Source organism: Aegilops tauschii, chromosome 2 (assembly GCF_002575655.3).
Source record: "Aegilops tauschii subsp. strangulata cultivar AL8/78 chromosome 2, Aet v6.0, whole genome shotgun sequence".
Taxonomy (NCBI): Eukaryota; Viridiplantae; Streptophyta; class Magnoliopsida; order Poales; family Poaceae; genus Aegilops; species Aegilops tauschii.
The window spans coordinates 322,843,686-322,849,126 of NC_053036.3; the positions used below are offsets into that span (position 1 = coordinate 322,843,686).

Sequence of the window (5,441 nt, forward strand, 5' to 3'; positions counted from 1 at the left end):
CACGCTTGACGTCTGCTTTACCGGAAACAAGTATGAAACTATTCTGTAGGTGTGATGCTAGAACTACTTTGCAAGAATAAAACTACGATTAAATTGCAAGGTAATAAAAGTGGATAGCTTTTGTGAACAAGAAAGTTATTTGTCCCTAGGCAATCGATAACTCGGTAATCATTCTTGCAATTTTACATGAGGGAGAGGCATGAGCTAACATATTTTCTCTACTTGGATCATATGCACTTATGATTGGAACTCTAGCAAGCATCCACAACTACTAAAGACCATTAAGGTCGTGAAACCCAATCATAGTATTAAGTATCAAGTCCTCTTTACTCACATACGCCATAACCCACCTATCCATGTTTAAGTTTCTGTCACTCTCGCAACACTGACAATAAGCAAATCATGAACATATTGCAACACCCTACAGCGGGGGCCCCTCACGTCTGCGCGAGACGGAGGGCACCGTAGGACAGCACCATAAATAAAATATACAATCATACCAACCAAGATCACGATTAACCCATAGGACAAAACGGATCTACTTAAACATCATAGGATAACCATAGATCATTGGGAAATAATATATGGAGTTGAGCACCATGTTTAAGTAGAGATTACAGCGGGGAAAGAGGTGTTACACTGCTGCATAGAGGGGGGAAAGTTGGTGTTGACGGTAGCAAGATTTTTGATGTAGATCGCCGTCCCGATCGTTGCCCCGGTGGCACTCCGGCGCCACCGGAAGCGAGGGGGAGAGAGACCCCCTCCTTCTTCTTCTTCCTTGGCCTCCCCCCTAGATGGGAGGAGGGTTCCCCCTCTGGTCCATGGTCTCCATGGCGGCGGAGGGGTGGGAGCCCCTCCGAGATTGGATCTCTCTCTCTCTTCTCTTCTGTTTCGCGTCCCCAGATCTGGCCGAAAACGGTTTCTTATATTTCCGGAGATCTGTAACTCCGATTGCGCTGAGATTTTAACACGATTTTTTTTCCGGATATAAGCTTCCTTGCGCCCGAAGTACAACTCCAACCGATGTACGAGGTGGGTACAACCCACCACCGCGCGCTAGGCTCCTGGCCGTTGCGCTGGTGTATCGTGCCCTGTGTGGGCCTCCGTTTGCGGTGATTTCAACTCCCATAAATCACATATATTTCAAAATAATTCTCCATAAATTGTCATCGCGTTTGGACTTCGTTTGATATGGATACTCTGCGATACAAAAAACATGCAGAAAACAGGAACTGACACTGGGCTCTGGATCAATAGGTTAATCCAATAAATCATATAAAAGTTGCCAAAAGTATGTGAAAGTGATATAATATTGGCATGAAACAATAAAAAATTATAGATACGATGGAGACGTATCAGGTCTCTTTCACTAAGTTCTATCACAGTGACAATTCCACTAAACTACGGTAGATCAAGTGATCATATTTCTCAATTAGCATCATTTATCATGTAAAATCGCGCAAGCAGACATAGTAGCCCACACTTAAAAAATAGTAACTTAGAAAAAAGGGGAGAATTGAATGTTAAGTATTTACATAGATTAAAAGAACTATTGAGTATTTCAAATGCAAAGTGAAACCAACACAGACTAAGGAAAACAAGTTTTTCAAGCATATTTTGCAAATTTCCATGTGAAGTATATAACGTAGAGGCGTGATAATACAAGTAGAATTCGGCAAGTTTATTACCTGACTCCCTTGGCATCGATGGAAAATGTGATGGTGGAGTTGCTGCTTTTGAAGATGCCTTTCCACCCACGGACTTACCCCATCCAGACTCCTCCAGCTCCGCACCCTGCCGGCTTGAGCCACTACTTTGCCTAATATTCTCCTACCAAAAGAAACAACAGATTCACAAATCCATTCAGTTGGTTTCAGGTATGAAAGTTATGAGAAACAGGAGAGGCTTGACTATGAATCAATCGACCCATGCCCCCTTACCGAGGTGGAACTCATGGCCGCATGAGAGGCTCGTCATCATGGACGTCTCCGCACAACCATAATGAGGCAGGTTCATACATCTAGCTGATGTTAGTTATTACTCGATGATTCACTGTCATCCTCGTGTCTTCTCTTGGTAGCGAAAACGTCGAGCAATTTTACATCAACAATTACAAAAAACAAATTGTTACGCAGTGTCCTCCCAGGTGTAAGACTATTTAGTAGGGTGCATGTAAGAACAATAAGATGCATTTTGTGTGAACTTAGACCCATCTATATCAGACATGTGAACAAACAGAAGTTCATTAATTAGTCCGACAGAATAAACATCAATAGTCAGTTGATTCTTTTTTTACTGAATTACATGTAACTTTCACGTGAGCAACAAACAAAAGTCTCTATAACCACAAGCTTGTTCTTGGAGAGTGAAAAGTTGATATTTTGGGTATCTTACCTTCACACACATCAGAGGAAAACTTCAACTCCATTCTTAACTATCTCCATTGCAACATTCAAGCAAGAATTTCTGTTGAGAACAAATGTAAAAACTCTTATTAAAAAGCCTGGACCACATGATGAAGCATGTACTATTTCATTTTTCAGTCCCACGGGTAACATCAAGAAACGAGTGCTAATTAATTCAATAATTACATCATAACTTTTAGGTGAGAAACAAATAATAGTTCCTATAACCACTGGCTTGTTCTTGGTGCGAAACAAATAAAATTTAAAACATGAAGGCAAGCCGTCAGTTGTCAATAGGATTCTGACAACACATGAAGCTTGCCCTATTCAGGTATGTGTGTGTGTGTGTGTGTGTGTGTGAGAGAGAGAGAGAGAGAGAGAGAGAGAGAGAGAGGAGGTGCCATGCGTGAGTACATGCATGCTACGGCTAGAAGATGAGGTGGAATGCGAGGGTAGGGAAACATGGTTACCAGACCATTGTTCATCGCTGCCGGCGTCGTCGTGTCGCTCCACCAAGGGGATGGAGGCAGGGGGAGCTGGGGTCAATGGCGAGAAAGAGCGATTCCATGGACGCGAGGAGAGAAAGAGCCGGCGGTGACGACAATTTAGGAGCAAGGATCTTTTTTTTTCAAGAGCACACAAATTGTGTGCCTTTTTTTAGAAGATAGAGAATAAAATACAAGAAGCTCCCACCACATCTCGGTGAGAAGTAAGAACCACTCCAACTCAACGATCACAAAACAACCACAACGCAAGAGAGCCTGCCCTAAAAAGTCTAACAAGGCCGCGTAACCACTCCAACTCAACGATCACAAAACAACCACAACGCAAGAGAGCCTGCCCTAAGAAGTCTAACAAAACCGCGTCTCGACCAACATCGATCACTTCCGAAGAGCAATAACTCGAAAGAACTCTCCTTGCCAACGCACCCTCCACCCATGAGCGCCTAAAGAGAGTTGGCAGGTGGGTGGCGGGACTTGGACAACTCCGTGAAAGCCATCGTCTTGGAAACACCCGCGATGGCGTACATAGCGCCCTTGAAGAACAATTCAGAGCAGCGGCGAGCACCGAAGAAACACAACAAGAACCTCCAAGCCCTCCTCCAACAAACGATGCTCCCAACAGAGGAACGACGCCAATGACGCCGTCATCACCGATTCGCAACCGAATCAAGGCTTTCGCCCGGAGACAACATACCAAATGAGAGGGAGCGAGGTGTCGATGCACCACAGCGACGCCTTCAGGAAGGTGAACGACATCCACAGGTGCCGTCGCCGCTGGCACCGACCAAAGCTGGGCTGGATTTTCATCCGTATCGCCGCACACCTACAATCCAACCCATCGGAATGGGGCCGCACCGTCCAAGTTGATTCACATCGCTACTGCCGCAGCACCTTGCCGAAGGAGCCACTTGTGAACAGCCGCACCATCGCCAGGATAGCCGGCACCACCCCGCCGAACCACACCGCAGCTGCCAGCACCACCAAGTGCCCAGCAGCCTCCGAGGGCGCCTGCCTGCCCAACACCACCACCACCACCACCGGACAGGGCTTCCACCAGAGCCTGGACGCGCTGCACCGCCAGGAACTCCGCCGGACGAGATCCCATCTGGGGTAGGGAGGGAAGACGCGCCGCCCAAAGCTGCCGCCACCCAGGCAGCACCACCGGACGAAGCCAGCCCACCACCGCCACCTCCACAGAACAGGGCTGCCGCCAGAGCCTAGGCGCGCCGCGCCGCCAGAAGCTCCGCGGATGAGATCCCGTCAAGGGAAGGGAGAGGGGGTCGCGCCGCCCAAGTCGTTGCCGCTGCGCTCGCTAGATCTGGGCCGCCCGGACCTCCCGAGCGCCCGCGCTGCACCTCCGTGCGCAGCCGAGCTGCGCCGTAGCGCGCCCTCCAGGTGCAGACGCCCCGCCCACCGCGTACCCTCCAGGCGCCAGATCCGCGTGCGACCGCACCGCGACCTGGGCGCCAGATCCGCGTGCGACCGCACCGCGACCTGGGCGCCAGAACCATCCCGCACCGCGACCTGCGCGCCAGAGCCACCCTGCGCCGCGCCGTCGACTTGCCGCCCCGCTGTCTTGCCGTGCTGCCTCGAGCGATGCGTCCCCAAGAACTCCAGCAGAGGCCAGCGGCCCGCGCCGCGAAGCCCGGAAGCGGAGGTGGAGAGGGCCCACCGCCGCCAGGCCGCGCGGGCTTTGCCCGGCGACCCATGCTGGCGGCGGTGAGGGGAGAGTGGCCGGAGGTGAGGAACTGGCGGCGGCTTGGGTTTTTACTCCCGGGCCGCCCACGGGAGCGACACGGGAGTCGGGCCGAATTGGACAGGCATCTTCACGAGCAAGGATCTGGGGAAAGGGGACTGGGAGGTAGGAATGGGACGTGCGTAGGTGGGTTGTTTTACTTTTTCTGTTTCTTCCTTTCGTGTGGGGAGGGGGTGGGAAGGAGGTCCAATTTTTTTCTACTGGTGCGACCGTGGGTTTTTTTGGTGGATGGATCTCATGCCTGGGAACAAGTGGTCGATGGTTGTCATTCATGGGGAGGAGGTCGTACAATCACCACAATAATGACGGCAGATCCCCATTTAATAGTAGAGATATGTGGCGAGAGCTTCGAATTGGAAGCAAGGAGTTCAAGCCAGCAAATAGAGAAAAATACAACATGCACAACAGTGTTACTCTCTGCATCATCATCCATAATTCGACGCGGCAACATGGTGAAGTGTAACAACCTGGTTTTTGGCCCTTTCTCTTCTTTTGATTTTATTTGGTTTTGCTTTGATTTTTTTGCAGTTCTATGGACTTGAAACCTGGGAGATCATCATTTTTCCCAAGATCATGTCATTTCTATTCTAGCCCAACCCCAAACCCTTTTTCTTGGGAATATTTATTTTTCCATTAAAGGAATAACCCTGTCTGATCTAGGTTGTGAAGCAACCTATATTCTTGTCTTCCACAAAATTCTCAAATAATTCTCATAAATTCTTTGGGTCATATATTCCCCAAATATGTCCAAATTTTCTTTGTCTAGTCCAAAAATAA

The 5,441-nt window shown here is 49.1% G+C and overlaps 1 long non-coding RNA gene across 1 annotated transcript; it reads right to left on the minus strand.

Annotated features, from left to right (window-relative positions):
* Positions 1–543: 543 nt before the first annotated feature.
* On the minus strand, positions 544–4,811 carry LOC120973364 (uncharacterized). Its single transcript, XR_005768094.3, has 3 exons — positions 4,403–4,811; positions 1,941–4,367; positions 544–1,830 (listed from the first exon to the last, which is right to left on the minus strand). It is a non-coding gene; the product is annotated as an uncharacterized lncRNA (long non-coding RNA).
* Positions 4,812–5,441: the final 630 nt, after the last annotated feature.